Genomic DNA, 22,695 nt, shown 5'->3' with positions numbered 1-22,695 from the left:
AGTAGCTAAAAGTAGAAAGCCGTCAGTTCGGGGAAGTGCCTTCTCGCTTGTTTATTTTTCCCGCTTTATTCGTTGGAATGTTGGGTCCGTATGAGCCATCCGGAAAGTCTGAGTGAATATAACTAGCATGTTTGCTAGCGGGAAACAAAGTCTGTTTTAGGTTATAAGTAGTAGCTGTAAAACAATTGCATTGATCATTAATGGCCATGTCTTCTGTTGATAACACTGAACAAGTCCGTGATCGTTAAGAACCAATGTTAATCCCTGCTAATTTCAGCGAGGTGTCCAACATACAAGCAATTCCTGAGCTACAAAGCAATGAAGTTTAAAGAAAGAACCGAACGAGGTAGCACAAGAAGACCAGCCTTGACCCAGGCCAAGAAACAAGTTCAGGTAAAGGCATATTGACCTAAAATATGAACATAATGCAAAAAAAAAAAAAAAACACACACAGACATAACATTCACGTACACAAGATGCTTGAAGAATGTCTTGTGCAGGCCTATTAACATTAGTATTTTTCACATTGTCTTAGATAAATGGGATTGGATTGGATTGATGCTTCGTCATGGAGTAGATCTTAAACCCGTGAGAGGGAAAATGCTCCCATTATTTACCATCCCTGAGCTAGCAGCAGCTGACCTTCTCAAAAAAGCTGTACAGAAATTAAAAACCTTCAACAAAGACATGACTGATGGACCCTATCGTCTTCTTTTTCCCGATGGGTCAGAGGTAGTTGTTGTCCCTGGGACAAAAACGCCATTCATTTTATCCGAGTACAAAAAAGAAATTGGCAAGGCATATTGCCGTATTACACTTTTTGTCTGCCCGGATGAGCATTTTAAAGAAGGTTTGTGGATCTGGTAATATTTATGTATTCTTCATTGTTGTAATATAATATTACATTACATATTTTTTTCACATTTGCATTTAGGGCTGGGCAATATATCGAGATATGTAGATATTGTGATATCGTGAAGTATTTGAGACAATACCTCCATATCGATATTTCATCCTTTTTTGATGTTGCCTTACGACCACTATTTGGGCGGTTTGCTCCACTTTGCGCCTAGACGAGCACAAAGCTCTGCTGCTCAACCCCACCCCTTGCAAGTAAACATAGCCTTCTCCCACGCACAATGACGCATCACAACAAACTTTTGATTGACTTTTGAATTGATAGTTTAAATAAAATCGGTTGATGGTGATTACTTGTGGCATTGAGTTCAAACTAAACACTTTTGGGATATGAGTTTTGGTCCATATCGCCCAGCCCTATTTGCATTGCTGTGATTTGTATAATCATAATGTTAGATGTCAGTCATTATCATAATAATGTGTTTTGATCCTTTTTGAATGTAGCATATGCTGCTCCGGATTCCGATTCCGACTCGGACTCAGAGGTAAATGTAAGAACCAGGAAGTCTGTCGAATTCAGTGAGGCTGCTACTGTGGTGAGATATGAAACAAGCGGTTTAGTTAAGATCAGTACTGACCAACGCCAGATTTAGAAATCAACATTACAATGTTCCTTTAGTTTATATACCTGTGCTTTACATGATCATAATTGTTTGTACTACAATATTACGAAAAATGTAGTAGTTTGTTGTATTTAATTGTATTTCTTCCACTTCAGCTTTGTGTACACCCAAACACCAAGTCAAGCAAGAAGTGTAAGTTCTAATTTCTCAATTTCAGTTATTTATCTGTAAGACGGTAATGTTATCAGATGACAGAATTGGAATAGCCCCAGGAAATGTATGACCATAGAAAACTAATAATATGGAGCTTGTACATAACTTGTGTACTTTTCTCTTCCTCTCAATTTCACCATTTTAGAACGGCATCTACAAACAACACTGGGCAGGTATTGAAGCACATGTCCCTTACATTTCTTTTTTTGTCTATTGTTCAGGGTTCCTATTCAGTTTTGAGAATAATGGAAATGCATGGGATTTGATTTTAAAGCATGTCAGGCTGCTATTTCATGAAGATGGTTGTAATGAAGACCAATGGTGAAATGAGCAGGTGACCGCAAACCTTTTAACAGACGTGAAAGTATTAGTGAGGAAGGCTGGTTGTGTGGATAGCCTGGCAAATGCTTGATTTACTTGTTGTGGTGTTAAGTGCTTACATCAATTACAAAAGTGTATGCCGATGATCAGTAGGTTTTCCAAATTTGAATATTGAAAAAGTATGGAATTTTAAAATGGGAAGTGTATAGGAAGTTCGAACCCTGCTTGTTGTGTTTGACAACGATATATCCTGTCACTTTCCTTTCAGATAGTCATATCTGATTCTGAGGATTGTCCGGATCCACCTAAACTGGCCATGTCTAATTACAACAGGTATGCATACATACATAATACTTGTTATGTGGCATTGTAGCCAATTAATGTAGAATTATATCACCAATTAATGCAGAAAACCAAATGATTAATATACTTTTGCTTTGACTGTAAGTACAGTGTTTACTAAGGTTAGAAAGCTTCTTGTCAGGCTCAACCTTTACAGCACATACACATGTGTGTATGCACCACAAACCGAGGAGGAGGAGAACGAGGATCACATGGAGGAAGAGGATGACATGCCTGTTCCTATGAATGTAGCAGACAATACAATGTAAGTTGGTAACTGCAAAGAAATATAACTTTTATTATAATGATTTTTTAAGATTGAATGTGCAACATGGTCCTTATTAGACATTTCATAGCCATGTCCTACTCAACCCAACTTATGTTTTAGCTACATTATAAATCAGGCTACATATCTGCCATTCACTTAGAGCCTGTTTACTCTTGTCACTAGAATGTGTCTTGGGTAATCCTATCACAAGTGGGTAGTTCTACATACAAGTGTAAACAATCACCAAGACGCATTGGAATCCGATCAGTAAACCACCTTGAGATGCATGTATCCACAGAAGTTCTGTAGTATAAACACACAATGCGTCTTGAAGCATCTTCTATGGTGACGCAATAGACAATGTAGTATGTAATAATAGACAGAATGTAGTGCGTTAGTAATCGCTCTGGTGCATGGGTTTATAAAGTCAAGATCCTTCATCAGCCGTCCATAAGCAGTCAGAAACGTAACAGCTCGAACAGAAATGGCTCTGATTAATTCTAGTGTAGTTGTGGTGGAGTGGGAGTGAGACAAGACATTTCCATCAAAAAATTAAATCTGTGTCGGTCTGTCGGAGCGACTTGTAACCTATTGATAATTCAGTTGATTGTGCACATCTAGACTGCTCAAACCTTTTGTGTAATTCAGTAAAATAAATTAAATTCTAGAATGCACATCCAATCTCAATTGATCAGCTGATATAAGAACACGAGTGTAAACATCTGATATAAGAACACGAGTGTAAACATCTATGCATCTCGGCGGACCACTTGTGATCGGATAGCTCAAGACACATTCCAATGAAGTGTAAACAGGCTCTTAGTCAATTAAGCCCACTTCTATGCGAAGTCAGCCATGTTGGTGTACAGGCAGTCTAGCATGTCTGTATATTGAGGGGACAAAGATGGAATCCTACATGTCAAAGTAGCCTTTCACATCACAAAATGTTGTCACATTTTATGTTGCTTGCTATTTTCACCAATGCAAGACCCTTTTGTGTAACTGTAGGAAGGACTCCGGCATTACAGTACCGGATATCATCTATGATCTTTCACAAACTATTGATCATGGAAGAGTCAGCCGGTTCAATGTTTGCCGATCAAACATTTGGGATGGAGCACTCCGAGGGTTTAAGCCAGGGGTGTCAAACTCAAATTCACAGGGGGCCAAAATTAAGAACTGGGAGTATGTCACGGGCCAAGCGCAACATTTATTGAATAACCGATGTTTTTATTGAATTAAAACTATATACACACAAGAAAAAAATAGAATGCAGGCATTTCTGAATATAGCCTAATAGAAAAAATATATATTGAATATCTGAATAGAAAAAATATATTGGCCTATTTTTTGCATGTGAACTATAAAAATTGTAAATAACATTTAACAATTATCAAAATTGTAATTGTAACTATTAACAGGTAACAAACTCTCCCTCTGAGAATGGCCGTGCTGTTTGCGCGATATCCTGTGCAACAGTAAAACTCGCTTTTGCAGCATCATCACTTGTAACTTGGCTTGGGTAGTCTGCCTTGAAAGCACTTTGTCCTTGAATAATATGAACGTATAATCGTTTTCCCACCTATCTTGAAAGCTCCGATTATCAATCTTTCGCTTCGCCATTTTCGTTGATAGTTTGTCTGGTTGTATGGATACGTGTTTTGTTTATGAACAGAAAAGGCGACATTAACGATGGAACGCATTTTGGGATTTGAAGTGTTATCGATGTACAGTAAGTAGCAACTTGATGGGCTGCATTGCCCTGGGCTGCGCTCATGCGCTGAATAGAATAGCGTGCTGGGCCAGCTCTAACGCGGATGCGCTGAAGAGAATACTGTCGGGCCAGCTCAGATATGGATGCATTGTATAAACTACGCGGCGGGCCACTTCTAATACAGATTGAATAATGACCTCGCGGGCCACAAATAAGCAGCCCGAGGTCCGAGTTTGACATCCCTGGTTTAAGCGTACCACATATTCTGAAACAAATGACATGTTAGTCAGATTCACCGATGACTCTGGTGTTTTTGAAGATCCCGTTGATACAGGTGGTCCAAAACGAGAGTTTTTAACTCTCCTAATGAGCCATCTGAAAGATCGCCCGATTTTCACTGGACCAGAAGGGCATCGTTACATTACCTATAATGCAAAGGGTATGCATGGTTTTGTACTTACACATTTATATGATTTATATTCCCCTTTACTTTTAAATAGCTCCGGTCACCAACCACTTGAATTTATGCTTAGTTGTCTTAAAGGACAAATCCGGCGCAAAATGACCCATAGCCCTCCTTACTTTCAGTTTCAGTTTACTATGCCCCATTGGGTCTGCTTTAAACTGCCTGTCCATAGCTTGGCCTATTTTGTTCCTCCTATCCTGGGGATATATGCACCCCACCCATCTGTTCCGCAGCGAGGCCCACTTGAAATGTTCTCATTCTTCTTCCTATGAGCTGCATGTGGTGAGCTTGAACAACAGGTCTATAGGTCATTTTGCGCCGTATTTGTCCTTTAAAGGAGTACTTCACCGATTTGAATTAAGCTTTGAATAATTAGAAACCTGGTCGTAGTTTTTAAAATGAATGAATGATTTTAATTTGCAGCTGTCAGGGAGGATGAGTACTATATGGCAGGGAAGATGATTGCGGTTTCTGTTATACATGGCGGTCCAGGCCCTCATTTCCTGTCAGAGGACTTTGTCCTTTACCTTGCAGGCCAGCCATCTTTCAAAGCTACTGTTAATTTAATAACCGATGAGGACATAGGGCAAGCTTTGCGAGAGGTAGGAAAAGAATAGGTGTTCCGACCTTGCCACACCCAGAAAGCCAGAGTGGTATAGAAACAGAGTGGCGACACTTCGGTGTTGGATATCATTTTCATCATTTGCATTGCTTACCATTGAAAAATATCACAGAATTGGTCTAATCTATGACTTTTTATTATCCTTGCGCTGTCTGTGAAATAATAAAATAATGAAGGTAGGCTTTTTTGTAACTATTAACCAGGTTGACCCCGATAGCCAATCATTTCGATAATTCCACATTTTCTGATGAGTTCAATGACTGTCGCAACTCTGTTTCTATATGGCTCTGCTGAAAGCTATATGTAGGGCATGATTTATTTATGAGCACATGTACTGTATACATGTACTGTATCTTCCATTATGTGATTTGACCACAAATGGGATCAAAAGAGACTGAAGAGATTGTCAGTACACGATCCGTACCGCCTGCCAGATCCGTTCTGCGCATGCGCATAATTGTGCGCATGCGCAGAAGTTCAACGTCTTTTACGATGGTTTACGACACTACATGATCGGTTCTACGCTTGCGCGATTGTCAGTATTACCTTTTCAGAGAACGAGAATGTATAATAAGTCAAGTTAACATTGTTTGTAGCAGTAATAAAGTTATAATAGTTAAATGTACATGTTTTAAGGAACCAACGGAAATGTATGGAGGCTACCCAGATAGCAAAGGAGGTCGAATCAACGTTGATTGGTCAGCGTTGCGTTTCCTAGCTGCTAAGTTAGCAACTTAGCTGGTTGCAATGCAATTTCCCCATTGCCAACCAACTAACAGGTTAGCAACTATTTGGGAAACGCATCCCAGATTGGTCGGTTTCTGTCAGACGACCGAAATTCCACGATGAATCAACGGCATGAAAACGTGAAGAACGTAAAAAAGAAAAATATTTGTAGTTGTAACTTCTACAGACCAAAACCCTGGATGAGATGTACGAAACAGCTTTCTAGTTTACACTTAAGCTAGGTTACACAATTGACAGCTCTCATTAGCCTACATGCAGTCTCCTCACGCTAACTGTTAAGTCTTTGTTTTCACATGTAACATTGTTATAATTTAATAATGAAATATGAACTGATCTGGGAACTGGATACTTTCATTTAGTGGCCCATAACGTTTGCATGCATCCACGCAAGACACCTGCATACGCATTTCAGGAGCATTTCAACACTGCATCAAAACGAGAGCACACATTCAAATTCACACATGGAATGATCATCAAATGACTCATTCCTTTACTGTGAACTTGCTAGCCTATGTATTTGCCTGTGTAAACTTGCAAAGATGAGTATGGTCACCTACATTTAAATGAATGCTGCCTATTACAACCATGAATAAATGGATTGAGAGAATGAGCCCTATAGGAGGAGAGGGAGGGGGGGCAACAAGTAAACTAACTTGCTGTGTTGAGACAAGAACATGGACTCAATGACCGTTAATATAATTTTATTGCATGCATAAATAACAAATCCTTCAAGGCCATAGAGCATATGGGTGTTCATCCTTTTGAAGATGCTCTGCAACTTCTGACTATAAACACACTAATAGGCACATAAGTATGATCTTATGTAAATAACACTTCATTTTAATTCATGTAACATGAAAAAATACATCAGGTATTGTATGCAATTTCAAGCCCATAACATTTTCTAATGTTTTCACAACTATAACATTAAGCAAACATCTCACAATTGCTGCCCATTGCATGAGTACACTGTACAAAGAAATAGTCTATAAAAGGTTTTTGCTGTTAATGTCATCACTGGACATTTTTTGAAATAGTGTTAAAATACCGTCACCCTACCTGACAGTCATGAGTACTTTGGTGGTTTGGTGCATGGCTATTAGACTAATGGCCTCCTTACACCAAACAACTTTGACAAGATTTGATTTGAGTCTTTTGAGTAAAGCTTGAATGGGGGGCATTAGTTAAAATACTACAATCTTTTAAGAATTTTTCCCAAATCTTGACAAACTTGTTTGTTGTAAGGTGGCCATTAGATGTTTCCCCTCCCACTCAAGCAATTAGGACGGCTTTCACACTGCTCCTGCTTGACCTATCCCTTCTGGCAATTTCCAATCAGAGCCATGCAAACATTTTTTATCTGACAGAATAGAGTGTGCGTGCCTCTCTCTACAAACCATGTGCAGTGGCAGAGTCATAAGCCTCAAAAACATGGCCAAACTTAGATGTCTAATGTCAAAACATGATTTAGATAACTTATTGATGCATTCATCTCCAGTAGGGTTGACTACTGCAATGGGCTTTTCCATTTGGTGTCACTGGGCCGAGTCATCATCTACTTCTTTGGCTTCATGTTCTGAGTCCTTGGGCTTTTCTGTGAAAGAGAATCACCTGGAGTTGACCATTTTTAATGCACTTTATTTACACCGATGTATTATAAGTCTTTATGCAGTGGTTTGACACTGACTAAAATAGGAGAAATATGTCACCCTATAAGGACTTTCCAACTTTTTCAGCTAAGGGTTACATTAAACATAAAAAACATACGGTGAACTTACGACATGAACTGTGCCATCTGACAATTTGGGGTGGCATTTTGTCATTCTATGTTGTTGAGTGATTTGTGTGTCCTGGGGGGGCTTGGTGGACTTGGTTGCACGACTTGGTTGCACTGAACCTTCTGGTGGTTTGAACTGTTAAATGAGAGTGTGAGAGAGAAATAGGACAGACAAAATAATTTATTAGAATAATATTACTACAGCACTAAAACAGAGTATCATCATTATAATCATCATCATCATCATCATCATTCATACACTGTAATACGGATTAGAAAAACAAAAGGGCAAACGCTAAGAATCTTTAGGTCATAATCCAATAAATACTCTGATGCATCTGTGATTAAAGAGAAACTATGCCGTTTTGGCCATTTCTTTGCTGTTTTCTCACTCTTTGCTCGCAGGTTTCTTTACAGAGCTCCCCCTACAGCCTCAGAGTATATGATTTACGACCAGACTTGGAATTTCACCATTCTGGGGGCAAGGCCACTTGGCCTTCAGTTGGGCATATTTGGTGGGGGGCACAAAGGCCACATGTCAGGGCACCAATGCCAAAGTTAACTATACAGTAGTAGGCTATAAAAATGATCAAAGTTGTATTTAGCCTATTCACTGCAGTAGACCTGCATGCATCACTGTATGAAACATTACAAAAACATGAAACATGACATATTACATATAACTGTAAATCATCTGATCATCTAATAAAAACAGATATCTAGGCTATATATAAAATTTATTTTATATTTGGCCTGCTATGAAATCATGTATTGAACAATTTAAATTTAAGCACAGCTCAGCTTTAAGAAACTCAAATAGCCAAGATGCATGCTTAGCATTTTGTGATCATTAAGGCTACTTTCACAAACACTTAGTCAGCTGTCCTCTGATTTACCAATATCTAGGCAATATTTGTAACATTTATTTTGTATTTGGCCCATTATGAAATCATGTGGAACAATTTAAACACATTGTAAAACTTAAAGTGCAAATTTGGAGACATCCATGCATGTTGAAATTTACTGCAAATTCAAAACTGGATTACTCTGGAACAGCTAACTATACAGGGGACTGCTTTACACCTTTCTGTTCGGTAAGGTCTGCTGTTTATTCTGATATGTGGTTTGTCATGTGTTAAAAGAAGGGTTCGTGAAGTATTCCACCGAGATGAATGGGTAGGGAGATCACCTTCAGTAGAATGTATGATTAAATTGAATTATATTATTTACTTTTCTCGCTAACCGTTCAACACAGCAATTATCGGCTAACATCGTTTAAAAGCTGAGAAAAAGCTCTTTCATGTGATACTTGTGATGTCTGTGTGATGAATAGGCTACTTCACAAATAGTAGTTCAACTGAGAAGAATGGGTGAATTTAGACGCACTCTCTTTCTTGCACTGTCACTTTCTCCACTGCGTAAAAGACTAAATTAATTTGCGCTGTGAATGCTAAGATTATTTTGACAGGCCACAGGCTAAATAAAAATTATATAGCTATTAGTAGGACACAAAGCAGAATATTGAAAGAAGGGGGCACCAAGGCCACCGTGGCCTGTAAACCTATGATTTTCAAAGGGGCTTCCACGACCCAGCGCCAAAGGGGGCTCGGCGACCATGGCGCCCGTGGAAATTCCTACCCTGTTTACGACACTCCTCAATCGGTCAGTCTGTCGTTTTCCTCTTCCCTATTCTTCCGACAACAGTTACTCGCTTTCTACTTCTTTATACTGGCTGTCACGACGAATGTCTGAGAAACTCCATCGCTACCTTGTTCTAGGCGGTACATTCTAATTTTTACATTTTAGTAGAACTAAAGCACTCATTTTCAGGTGCTTGTTGACAGCCATGTCAAAGAACAGGAAACTGGTTTGTCGACTACAAGTGAGCTTGTGCTCAGAGCACATATAACCTATTTTATCAACTCACAGCTTTTCTCTGCTTCACTGAAATCACTCCTGGCACTGTCTTGTTAGACAGCCAGGGATGTGCACTGGTGAAATAACGTTAGCATGGAAAATAGTCTCTCCAGACATATTTCTTACATTCCACCCAGATGAAATTTAATGCCACTCTTCGAAAATTAGCTAAATTTAATACATTTTAAGACCTTAAAATTTTTTATATTTTATTTAAGACGTTTTAATACTTTTTAAGGATCCGCGGAGACCCTCAATTGCTTCTAGTGGTCATACCTTATTTTTAGGATCAGTTGAATTGTTTTGAGATTTTTTTAGATATTCATGACATACCTTGTTTGTGATCACTGCAAACCATATTTTTTATTTTTCCTCTTTAGCATTATAAACAATAAATTAAATTGTCACAAGACAAAACAGATGTCTCAAAGCCCATTAGATTAACATGAGCCTACTGCGGTTTAGATTTGTATGGCAGCAACGTTATAGACAAATAGACTAGGCTAGCTAACGTTACACTGACACAACGTAACTTAATGCTCTGAATTCGCAGCCAACATGAAATCCATAACTTTTTGATCACCAAGTTGACATTTCCAGGTCAACCACAAATAATTCCGCTTCTTTTTAATATCATCCAATAACTAATTCAATGGATAGGTTCGAATATAGGCTACTAAAATTAACAGTTATAGAGATCAACGTGAACGTGAGTCAGTTACTGTAAGAACCGTGGCGTGGTTTCATCTATGTGATAGCGATCAAGTGTGTAGGCCTACGGTTGATATAGGCCTACATATTCTATGCGATTTACACGTTAAAAAAAACATGGATAAGCTGAAAGAAACTTTAATTGTGTTTTACAGTTTTGCAAAAATAATAAATGCATAGCTAGTGAAATCATTTCACTATCCTAGTTGCGAGAGACCTCTTGCTGGCTTGCTTGCTCGACATCACACTTGCGGCTGCGCGCTCCCCACTGACACACCTTTTTGCATTACATTTCATTATGCTGACATACACCACAGTTTTACTTTGGCATACATTTACTGACTTCTGTACATAGTTTATTTAATAAACCTATTTTTGTGTTTAATATACTCTGGTGTGGTCTCCCCCTTTTATGTTGTGGCGGCCTTGAGTCAGGAAGTCATGACACATAGGAACTCTGGATCTAATTCATAGTGACCATTGGGTCCTTGGTTACCTGTCTGACCAAGGCCCTTTGTCCCGGATTACTCAGCCAGATCTAGAAAGGCCGTTGGTTGTTCCAAACTTATCCATTTCAGAACGATGGAGGCTACTGTGTTCTTGGCCACTTTCAATGCTGCAGAAATGTTGTTATAGATCTTCACACAACCCTGTCTCACAGGTCTACAGACAATTTTCTCAACCTCATGGCTTGGTTTTCACTCTGACATGCACCATCAACTGTGAGACCATATATACAGTATCAAGCAGACTTAAACTGCCACCTCTTGGCGAAAAGTTAATAGTTTTGCATATTAGTAGTAATACATTTCGCGCCTTCGTGGAATCGCTGGAAAGCGAATGAAGTGGACACTTCTAAAAGGGACCCACGGTACAGTAGCTGAAGGTCTGTGGCTAAAGCAGCCATAATGAAAGTGTTATCATTGTTTGGATACTTCACACACGTGCTTTTTAACCGCATAGACTACAACTACCAAGCTGGAATCAAAGCACATCGACTCCCCTCTCACACCCTAAACCGCGCGCCGAACAAACAAAAAGCCTCAGTCTCGCGGTATAGCCATAGGCAAAACTGTATCGGACCGGTGTAACGTTGGTAGGCTACTAAATCATCCATCACAAAGAATGATTTGTGTAGGTAGGTACAGCCCTGCCCTGGATACATCTCTCAATGCGCGCTCTAAAACATTTGGTTTAAATGGAGATGTAGATCATCGCGGGTGCGTTAATAAATCTACATTGTGGCGAGTTGACACAAATTATTCACTTTGAGTCTTTGACGAATTTATGTAGTTTCAGTCCTAGTTACTTTACTTTGAGCCATGAATCACCTTAGCTTCGCTAGCGGCGGTCATAATAATGTCCAGTGAATTAATTTCGGCACAGGTGGACTCCAATCAAGTCCACCAAGGACCAAGAACCTAGCCTGGCTAGCGCCACCACTTCTCAATGAGACGTGGTCTGGGAACCAAACGTTCATTTTCTCGTATTTGAAAAAAATGCCCAGATCCGTTTATTGGGTGCCACGGATGTCTATCAAATGCGTCTGTGCATAGCTCATCATCGTCTTGCTTTCCCACCTGTTCTGTGATTGGTTCCCTATCTCAGGCGAAAATTTGCTCCATGGTCTCCAGGCTGCCTTAGCAGCGTGAATCAAATTGCACGCAAGGCAGCATGGGAACACCCAGGCTACCAAGAACCATTGATAGAAGTAGGATGCACTAGATCTAAATTACAAGCGTCATGACAAAGGGTCTGAATATGTAAATTAAATATTTCAGTCTTTTATTATTTATAAATGTACAAAACACTCCACACTTTCTGTGAAGTGTTGGAGTATTGTGTGTAGATTGAGATGAGAGAATTTAATTAATTTTAAGATGAGTCTGAAACTTACAATGTGGAAAAAGTGAAGCACTGTGAATACTTTCCTTATGCACTGCAAATATCCAAAGCCAATTTGGGAAAAGGCTCTTGAGATATAAAAGTGCATCTAAAATAAATAGAATATTGTGGAAAAGTGTGTTGGTTCAAGTAAAAAAAAAAAAACATGTTATAAAATTAACAAATCTATCGTTCTGTGTCATTGTTGGCAAAATGATCAGAGGGCTCAGAAGCCCCTAGCATTTTGGGGTGTCCAAAATTTCTAGCGACGCCCCCGACCTTGGTATTTTAAAAATTCAGACTACGACCTTGTCTAGAACATGTGCTGAATAACAGGTCTCTTAACTAACGTTAACCAGTAAAAAAAAGTACTTACCGCACATATTTCCATGTCCTTTGGTGAAGTTAATTGTGGTCTTTAATGCCATCAACCTGATAAATAAATGCACATTATTTCCCTTAACCTTAGCCCATAAACCTTCAGATGAAACACAGCAACCTAACTAATCCAACACTTAATATTTAGTAAGCTAGCTAAATATTAAGTGTTGGATAAGTTAAGATAGGTTGCTGTGTTGGCATGAATGAATACTAGCAAATGCTCAATGTGGTCCCTATTTAAATTACCGTTACTGTTACGTTAATGATTACCCAAACGGCTAACGATAGCTAACGTTCACTGTTAACAATTGCCATATAGTGACATTACGTTTAACCAACAATAGCAACATTTCTAAAGACAAAGATACATTGAACATCTGAACGCTGTACTCTTACCTGCACAATCTGTGAACATAATTCGTCGGGTGTAGTCAAAATATATTTTCTCTGAAGTTGGTCTCGTCAAATGTGCGCTTGGCGTCCAACTGTTTCAAGACATGCGTGGTACAGATATTACAGAGGAATCGTTACGTCTTCTACTACGTAATTATGCGCATGCGCAGAACGGATCTGGCAGGCGGTACGGATCGTGTACTGAAGAGATACTGTAGAAATGGTGTGTGTACTCCATGTTTCTTGGTATTTTCTGTCTTCTAGATTGAGAGTGCTACTTCCATGGAACTTCTGCAAGACTGTACTCTTAAACACCACACCATGTTGCAGACTGCAGGATGCTTGAGATCTGTGATGTCCCTTGAGGACAAGATGACCATTGGTCCGACTTCCTGAGATGGTTTATCATTGACCGCAACGTGTGTGTGATTGACAGGTATTAAAGGAAGCTGACTAGAAAGCATGCTTAAAAAGATAAGAAAAATGGTTTAGAACTAATTCGATGTATGAATTCCGCCATCCCAATGACTCTTGACCTGCTAGATAAGGTAGGAAGGTAAATTGAGCTAAAATTGCTGAATAGTTCCTCTTTAATCTATGTAAAACATTCATTGTTAACTTTAAGTTTAGGTATGGACATGTTTTTTGCTTCTTTGTTTGTTGGAATTTTGCATGCAGATTAGTGACATGTAAATTGGGAAAATAATCTGTCTGTCACGTGTTCTCTTCAGGTTTAAAGCAGGACTCTCAGCTCTTGGATGGTACAGTGCACTGCAGCATAGGTGCCGGAAGCACAGTGGCCAGGGGGCCAATGGCCCCCTCACATTTGGCTCAAAATATCTTTTAATAAACAAAATCATCCAAAAAAAAAAAAACCTCCGCGCAAAAAACGGAGAGGTGTGAACCATTATAGCGGTAGTAGCCCACATCTAATATAGCCTAAAACTATTTGTGCAGCGTCACTGTTGAAATACCTTAAACTTTCTGCCCATGGGTCAAAACCGATGAGCAAAACACCAGCAGAGCGCCCAGGCAATACCCCCAGGGAGCAGACAACGCTCAATTACTTGGAATTCTGAGACGTTCATTCTCAATCAATGCAACATGTGTGGAGGGGTGAATTTGAAATGTAGCCAAATCCAGTAACATTTATTCTGGTCTGGTATGATTGATTGTATTGTAAAGTTCCTGAGTTAAGCGTAATGTCCTCATGTGCATCGGAGACTCCAACACTACAGCTCCAGCTGTCACCTCGGGATGGCTTCAAATTTTCAATATATCTGTGGCCTAGGCCTACTGCTCGTTTATTTTCCAGGTTGCCATTAGCCTATATTAATTGTGAGCCAATATTGAAGTTATGAATCTGTTGGATAACCACATTTAGCCTATTGCGCGACATGAGATTCAATCATATCATGCGCAACGTGATATACCTGAAACATATAGCCTAAGCTACCAAGCTTTCGCAAGGTTTATGATATCACTTAAGATTAACAGCAATGTTCAAATAGACCAGGTTAACCTGTTTATTTTTATTTTCTGTTTCCCAAACCACATTTGCTGATGCAAACTTCTGACAAAAAGGAGGCTGCATTTCGTGTGGACATCTTAATGCAGTCTCTGGGTTTGTTGGGTGGGTATTGCAATGTTCAAATAAAGCATGTTAACCTATTTCATTTAATTCACTTCTGTGAGCCTTGTGTGATATCACTCAAGTCTTGCTTTAGTTAATTAGCAAGTTTCTACCAGAAGCTCACAAATGCCGTCATGTAAGCTACTTTCTAAATATTCAACATAATCGGAAGCAGCTGCAATTATAACAGGACATTTTGAAAGAGACCTGCTGCGTCTACTTTGATAAGCAGCGTCATGAACCGCACTCAAATACGGTATGTTTTGTTTAACTTCAAATAGCATAGACTTTGTCTGTCCACTTTTGAAATTACATGCGGGGCTGAACCCCTGGAAAATGTGTGTGTGGTCTATACTGTATCTGAAATGATTAGCGTCTGTAGCTATTGGCGCCTGCAGGTGGCTCGGTGTTTATTGCATTACTTCTTTACTCTCTCTCTGAGGATTAACAACTTACATTAGGCTACTTTTGCGTTACTGCGTTGAAATGTTTCTATGGACATTATAGATATCGTCCCCTTTTATTTATTATTTAATTAATTACAGTTGTGAAACATTAGGTAGCATCTAGGCCAAACCAAGTTGTGCTGTAGGCCTACAAGGCATTTATTACAGATAGCTACTCTCCCTTCAAAAGTTAATGAACATGGCACTTCCTAGTGCTTTTAAAAATTGTGCAAGTTCGAATTGCCTTGTGGAAGTGTTGTTGCCCAGCTCGCACACACTCCTTCATAAAAGTTGAATGGTGACATGCACACAACTTGCAAAACATTGAACTGCTTTGAGTGAAGTTAAACTGCGAGGTTGCGTTCCTTCTGTCAATAATAGCCTTAGATGCTCTTCTTCACACTGAAAACAGTGGCAGTCCTAGCTTGTAACACCCTGATATTTTTTTGGAATCAATCTGTGGTGTGATTGACTTCAGACTAGTCATTAGCTAGTTAGTTGTGCACTGTTTTCCGCTCAGTAGTAAGGTAATGGCCTTCTCCGATGAGTTTTGTTTTTTTGTCAATATTCTTGTCGCCCTCCCAGAATTCTGAATATCTTTGCTCGCACACTGTAGGAACTGTAATGTGATTACTGACGCGTTGCACCCAACTCTGCTCAGCTACGAGTAGCCCAGAGAAAGAATCTCCCGTGTGTAAGTAAAATAGAAATAGCCTATGCAGTTTATGGGGTAAACTGCATAGGCTATTTCTATTTATCTGTAAAATGACCGCATGTGTTTGTTCAACTTTATGAAGCAGAATTACGCAGGCTATTACGAACGCACACATTTTGTATGCCCAAGCAAGACAAAATACAGCGCAGGCTATTTTTTTTTTTTTTTTTGGGGGTTCGTTATCTGGCCCCTGCACTTTGAAACTCTTTCCGGCGCCCCTGCACTGCAGCAGTACCCAACACTGCTGTCCCCCGTCCTGTGTTACGTAGAAAAGCAGCTCACTGCTGAGGTACTGGAGAATCTCTTCAGACCAGACTTAAGTCCATTGGGGAGCACAGGAGGGCCAGAGAGGGAAGAACCCTAGGATTTTGGGCTGACTACCTCCTCGATTGTCAAGGTTTGCAAAAACAAAGTGCAAAGTACACTGTATTTTTAGTAAAAGTAATTTAAAAGGAATTCAATAACACACATGTTTATGCAAGCACTCCGATTGGTCAATTCCCATTCTAGAGCGTGTTAAAATGCCTGATGAAAGAACGGACAGGAAGAACGTGCCTAATTACACAGTGTCTGAAAGTATCGCTACGCTAACTAGCCGAAACTGTCATGAGCCTAGTTTCTAAACAACGTTCAACTGTTACGCCCAGTAACTTCGCAAACTTGATTCATTTTTTTGTCCGCTCTCTGGCCTCCAACTCGGGCAGAAAGCTTGAATTTGAGGGCAAATTAATCCATAGTATGAAAATATTGTACAATATTGTTGATAATGAAGATTGTTTGTGTTATTGAATCACAATCTTACACGGGATGGCGTTCTTGCTCTGTCATTATTGCTACGCGAAGCAAAGGACTTAGGAACTCGGCGCTTGCGACAGTACAGTTCCTAAGTCCTGTGCTTCAAGTACCAATAATGACAATCAAGAACGCCATCTTGTGTAAGATTGCTCAATTCAACTTTTTAACACTGACCAGGATATTTGTAAACAATTCTATTAATTTATAGAAGGCCTGGCTGCTGTATCAGTGGAAGAAGTGCTCATGTTTGCCACTGGACTGAATTTCTCTCCCCCCATCTGGGCTGATCCCGCAGTCAAAACTGGAATTCATTGAAGATTCACCATATCCAATGGCCAATACGTGTGCTAACACAATGAAATTGCCACAGTTAGATCATTTCGAACTCTTCAAATCCAATATGGATTTTGGTATTCAGAACGCTCCTGGTTTTGGCTGCTTCTAAACCGAATTAGGTTTGTATTAGCTGTACACCCATTTACCTGTTCAGGAACAGTAAACAATGTTCTTTTTTACTGTAATGTTAAAATGGAGTTTATGTGAATGTCTTCAAATGAAATGTGTTGTAATGTATATGTAATATGAAATATATGTTTAATATGAGTATGTACAATGAGTGTGTTTAGAGATAGTTGAATATCTTCATCCCTCTCTAAGATAGCTTCTATACTACGGCAAATATCTCATCTAATCTTGTCTTTGAATTTCAGAGACAAAGGGGAGGGAGTATGTTAAAGTAAGAGGGAGAAAGAGAGAGGGTGAGGGTGCCTGCAGTGTTTGAGAATTGATTTCAGTGTCCAGTGCCAAACAAATGGTGGGCAACGTGACCGTTGTTGTATTTGTAAGAATAACATGGGAAATAATCTAATAAATGGTTTTGTAAACATTTATGTTTAATTGATTTTTACTGTGTATACAGTCAATAGTGCAATTACAGCTGTCTAATTTCTTTGAGCCGTAGATATAGTTCTGATGCAGACTCCCAGTTCCCTGGCCGCTGTAATTGGAAGTGCTCCATTACATATTCCAAGTACTCTTGAATGTTTGCATCACCACATGGAGGCAGAGATGGATTTGCTTCTGGAAATGCATCCAGTTTTTCCAGGTCAACCCCAAAGCCACAGTCTCTGGAGCCAAATCTAAATTGAGATGTGTATCTTTAAAATCCATGTACATTTGACAGAAATTAAATATATAGTTATAGGGAAGTAAGCCACCACCCACATTACCTGTGTGGTAAGTGAAACAACTCATTGGGCACTCCTCCAGGACAAGAAGCAGTTCGAGAGGGGCGAATCCTGTGAGTGTTCCATAGTTCCACACATTCGTCAAGGTCCCTCTGAATAACTTCATTAAAGCAAAACCTGAGGACACATTGGTCTTCGTCTGAGTCTCTCAGGTCTGCAAATAATTCCATCCAGAATTAAGATCTGTAAAGGAATACATTCAACTGGTCAGCAATGTTATTGAATGTAGGCTATAGGCATGCAGAGGAAAAGGCACATAATTTTCGGTCTTGTTCACTTAGGTATGTTTGTTAATTTGGGACGTCATTTTTTTTTCACTGGTGTACAGACCCATTTTTTTTTAAAAAGTCAAATGTCACAAAGGCTTATTTCATGCAATCGGTTATTTCACCTAAAAGTAGGCTAGGCTATATGTTAACCTAGACATTGGCTACTCTGGATTAACCTACATTTGCAAATGTAGCCAATAAGAATTAGTCTATAGTTCTAGACATATTTTCGTAACTGGAGTATTTTTGTGTTAGGAAAAACATTGAGGGAAGTGGGATTGAATTTAACATCACATACCTTGACCTTCTATATATGGACCACCATGACTCAATTCGTTGATTGCTAGTGGATGTGCCATACATATAGCTGGATGCACCAGAGAAGTGGTCAGTGTGCTGGTGACGTAGGGTGGACTGAATTGTTGCCATGGTGCCGTTCTCTGTTCTGCAATCAGTCCGCAGTCTCATTGGGACCAGCCCAAGAGATCGCACACATGACAGGTAATTAGCGGCGATGACAGATGGGTTGTTGTTTGTTGGACAAAATACCAGCCACAGCACCTTCCGGGAGAACCCGTCTATACACCCTGAGATGGCCAAGCCAAACGGTTTTAACTTGTCATAACCGTCTACATGCCAGAGATAATTTGGGCCCATGGAGTGGTATGTTCTTCGGACAAACCTCCTCCGCGATCTCCTTTCACATCCGACAGGATTGTGTTCACGTAGGAGTACCATCACATCATCCCGTTTAACTGTCAGCTGGTACTTTTGCTTCAGAACTTGCCACATTGTTCTGTAGCCAAAAAGTTGCCCTGGCCCACGAAGTTCCAGCCTGATCGCTCTCCTCACTATATTCCTTGGGGAATATCCTTTGCGACGAGACAGTCCAGCCTCTTTTAGTTTGTTTTTCAAATCGCGCAGACTAATCTTAACCCCATGCAAGGTGGCCATCATGTCAACTATGACATTATAAGAATGGCCTCGATTAAAGTAATAAATTATCTGACGAATAGCGGATTCGCAATACATTTTAGCTAACAAGAAGGCTAGGAAGTGTGAAGTGTTTGATAGACCACATTTCCGTCTATTGTACCTACCCTTTCCGTAAAAAACGTACATTTGTTTAAAAACTTGTACATTTGTTCACTCATTGTCAATTGGTTTAAAAACTTGTAAATGTGTTCACTCATTGTAAATTTGCTTAAAACATTGTACATTTGTTAAAAAACTTGTAAATCTGTTTAAAAACTTGTACATTTGTTTTTAATCTTGTAAATAAGTCATTTACCATTGTAATTTTTTTTTGCCCTTCCAGACCACCGTACATATCCTACCCAGTGTCGTCACAACTGGTGGCGTCCCCAGATCATGTCTGTTCTCCTTTTCAGGACTCAACCAGATGCCGGTCCGCGGACAGGTGCTTCTCTAGCCGGCAAAATAGCTCATCTAGAGGGAGAGCAGATAGCTAACAAACGTTCAGAAAAAGTCCTGTTGGCAAATTTGAGGAAAAGTCGGTAAAGGGGCTATTTTACACAATTTGAGGGTGCTGAATTCAAATATTTTGTTTACCAAGCTCAATTTTGAGTTTTAAGCTTGCTAATTAGCATAATTCACATACTTTTTGGTTTTGCCATCAGATATCATAGGAATTGCAAAAAATAAGGTATTAATATACTCTTTATGTATCAGATATGTTGTAGGATAGGACAGGAATTACCCCAATGACCCTCAAGTAGCAAATGAAAATAAGCTAAAATTAAAATATAAATTGAAATAATAGCTAAAATTCAGTATGACGTTTAGAAGCAAAATAGATTCCTTGATAATAAATTGATAGAATAGTAGGTGACTGCTCATTTTTCTGTAGAAAGTACTTTGTCACTAACTATTATGAACAGTTGTCAGTCTTTACAGAGGTTTTACACTGTATTTTTTTTTACTGTTAAGGCAACTGTGCTTGCCTAGTTAAAACATCTCACTGGTGCTCTTTCCTATCATTCAAATTCCAGCTATGCAAAATAGAAGAGTGGGCATGTTTGAGGGTTGCTGAAGAGTGCTATGGAGATTGCATTATTTGCAAAACATTTAGACAAGATATCTTTTATAGTGCAACAAAAAGAAACATTCTCCAGTGCATCATTACTGCATATGATGCTGAAAGGGAAGTGGACCTAGGACAAATCCTCAGCTATGAACTGATTAATGTCCCTGTACTGTAGCTATTGCAGATAGCAATGGTTATTTGTGAAGTGGAAATAAGTCTATCCTCACTCAAGTGCTGTCTAGCAATGTGGAATGTCCAGTAGTGATCACTGCAAAAACTGCTCATTCAACACTGGTAATAGATGCTCAAGATCTAGTTATGTCTTTAGGACACCCATCTGACTGCAGCACATTTAAGAAGTATGCAGGAAAGTTTGTAAGAAACTTTTGTATTGTTATTTGGTATTTGTTATGTGGTAGCAAATGATGTTGAATATCAAAAAAATAGACCTAATGTAGGAATGCACACAGATATTGCAACAGATACGCTCAGGCCAATCCAAACTTTTCTCATCTGTTGTTCTTCGTTGGTGGAACACACTGCCAGTTCCTACAAGGGCAGGGTCATCCCTCTCCATTTTCAAAAAAACTCCTTAAGACCCAGCTCTTTAGAGTACATCTTCTTTCATAGCACCACTTACAACAAGTCTTGCTGATCCTAGCACTTACCACCTATCTTGAACTGACACTCAACTGTTTAAAAACAGCACAAACTGATGCACTTATTCTTACTGTATTCTACCGTTTTTAAATTGTCCTAAAATTGTTGAGAGAATTGCTTTAAAACTTAACTGTTACCATGTTGTTAGTCGCTTTGGTTAAAAAAGTGTCAGCCAAATGTAATGTAATGTAATGTAATGTAATAATGGTGAAGGCCTATCTGATTAAGACCTAAAGAGTGGTTGAAACCAGGGCTTGAAAACAAAATTATTTTTCAAACGTTCCGTTCCGAACGGTTCAGGTAGGCCTATGTTTAACGTTTTCGTTCTTGCATGCGTTCCGCCACCAACATATCGGTCCTGAACCGGTTCGGAACGCAAAATATCGTTCGTTCTTAAAGTTCCAGCAGTGTTTGGCGGGCCTATCAAGTCTATTTTTGTGGACTTTACCTTAGAATAGACATACTCATTATTTCCTCTTGATTTAGCCTATACCGTAGCTCTGCCCAAAAAAATAATAAATCACAGGCTGCATCCAAAACATTCAGATGGGCTATCCATCCCATAGCCTACAGACTTACTATAGGCCTAACCTATGCCTATAAATAATTTCTTATCAAAAATATTTCTGGATACGTGCTAAACTCCTTACCTGGTTGTAGCCTAAGTTTTATCCATATGGAGATCTTCAAAGGCTTGCGCTATAATTCCAACCCTGTTTATAAACAAACCTGTCTGTTGCTGACAAGGCCTATCTCAAATTTCCCAAATTTAACTCTTCTACATAGAATAGGCTATAATTGCGCAAACATTTCAAATCCCGACTTTAAAACGACAAGGCGTGGACAGGCAAAATAGGCTATTACGCATAGGCTACAAACAATTTCCAAATCAGTTTCAGTAGCCTACGCTACGAGCTGGCCTAAGATCCGAAGTGGCAGACGGATAGGTTACATTACAACAGCAAGACAAAATATACACATTTGGACCAAAGGTCCATTTATTTTTTTTTTTTTTCAAACTGCAGAAATCAAATTATTAGGCTGTTCGCCTACAGTAGTTGGCTACATAGCGGCTTGTTATCTCACATTAACAGTGTAGATGCGGGCTTGTTTTTTGCACAACCGGAAATAGTCTCCCTGACATAGGATATGCTTTTGCGAAATTTTATAAAATATATAGAGAACGAAAAAAGAACGTTATTAACCGGTTTTGTGGATTTCAGAATAACGTTTCTGTTCCGGAACAGTTGAAGACCATTTTGTTTTCGTTTCCGTTTCCGCTCCTCGGAAAATTCCGTAAAATTCCGTTCGTTTTCGGTTTTCGTTTTCGTTCCTTGAACCGGTTCGGAGCCCTGGTTGAAACGTACTTATTAAATAACACTGGGAGCAAAGAAGACTATCTTCACTTTTTTCCCTTTGCAACTGTCAAAGAAATCCCATAAACACAGGAAGGCCTAGGGTATCCTACATCAGATGGCCTAAAGATTAGGCTCTTCTGCATAGCATTAAGTGGTTTGCATGCAGTAATTTGAACACTGACCTTGATCTAGCCCAGTGTTTCTCAAAGTGTGGTCCGGGGACCACTGGTGGTCCGCAAGCTATCCAAAGTGGTCCGCGAGCAGACATGGTAAAATATAATACAGATG

At 39.3% G+C, this 22,695-nt stretch overlaps 1 long non-coding RNA gene across 1 annotated transcript; it reads left to right on the top strand.

Moving 5' to 3' along the window:
• The first annotated feature begins 580 nt into the window (after positions 1-580).
• On the top strand, positions 581-1,673 carry LOC125302575. The gene is made up of 3 exons (XR_007194928.1): positions 581-850; positions 1,363-1,454; positions 1,637-1,673. It is a non-coding gene; the product is annotated as an uncharacterized LOC125302575 (long non-coding RNA).
• Positions 1,674-22,695: the final 21,022 nt, after the last annotated feature.

Source organism: Alosa alosa, chromosome 1 (genome assembly GCF_017589495.1).
Source record: "Alosa alosa isolate M-15738 ecotype Scorff River chromosome 1, AALO_Geno_1.1, whole genome shotgun sequence".
Lineage (NCBI taxonomy): Eukaryota > Metazoa > Chordata > Actinopteri > Clupeiformes > Clupeidae > Alosa > Alosa alosa.
Note: the sequence above shows the minus strand (reverse complement) of the source record. Positions and strands in the feature narration are given on the sequence as shown.